Here is a 1,357-nt window from a genome sequence, read left to right on the forward strand (position 1 = left end):
TTGCACGGACCAACAAACCCCCCACAAACCACACAACCCTGCAACACGCACCACCAACATCACCAACGACACTGCGCATCGCACACTCCATCGCTGTCTATCAACAGCTGACCTCCGATCCCTACAGCCATCGACGCGTCCGCAGTTGTCCTCGATACCAACGACAGCTTCCAAAACCGACCTTCCACGCACGACGAGCAATTTGCATGCTTAGCTAACGAGCGGTATCATAGCGGGTTGAACTTGATGTCTACCACGCACTGGATACGCCGAAAGATGCGTCCGACACAGTAAAAGAGATAAAAGAGGAGGGTGGCATAAGAGAATGCGCCGTCCGGGAATCGAACCCGGGGCATCTCGTTGGCAACGAGATATTTTACCACTAAACCAACGGCGCTTACACGGACCAACAAACACCCCACAAACCACACAACCCTGCAACACCGCACCACCAACAATCGTTAACGACACTGCGCTCCTCTGGAAACGTCCCCATCCTGTCTATCAACAGCTGGACTTCCGATCCGAAAGGCCATCGAGCGGTCGGCAGTGGTCTCGGATACCAAGAAAAGCTGCCAAAACCAGCCTTCACGGCACTGCGCATCGCACACTCCATCGCTGTCTATCAACAGCTAACCTCCGATCCCTACAGCCATCGACGCGTCCGCAGTTGTCCTCGATACCAACGACAGCTTCCAAAACCGACCTTCCACGCACGACGAGCAATTTGCATGCTTAGCTAACGAGCGGTATCATAGCGCGTTGAACTTGATGTCTACCACGCACTGGATACGCCGAAAGATGCGTCCGACACAGTAAAAGAGATAAAAGAGGAGGGTGGCATAAGAGAATGCGCCATCCGGGAATCTCACACGCGGGGTATCTCGGTGGCAACGAGATATTTTTATCTCTAAAACCAACGGCGCTTAACACGCGACCATCAAAAAACTCCACAAAACCACACAAACCCTGGCAAACGGCACCACACAAAAATCGCCAAAGCACACTGGCGCATTCGCACACTCTCATCCTGTCTATCAACAGCTGACCTCCGATCCCTACAGCCATCGACGCGTCCGCAGCTGTCCTCGATACCAACGACAGCTCCCAAAACCGACCTTCCACGCACGACGAGCAATTTGCATGGTTAGCTAACGAGCGGTAGCATAGCGGGTTGAACTTGATGTCTACCACGCACTGGATACGCCGAAAGATGCGTCCGACACAGTAAAAGAGATAAAAGAGGAGGGTGGCATAAGAGAATGCGCCGTCCGGGAATCGAACCCGGGGCATCTCGTTGGGCAACGAGATATTTTTACCACTAAAACCAACCGGCGCTTAGACGGACCAATCAAAC

The sequence above is a fragment of the Phytophthora infestans genome, genomic scaffold (genome assembly GCF_000142945.1).
Source record: "Phytophthora infestans T30-4 supercont1.10 genomic scaffold, whole genome shotgun sequence".
NCBI lineage: Eukaryota > Oomycota > Peronosporomycetes > Peronosporales > Peronosporaceae > Phytophthora > Phytophthora infestans.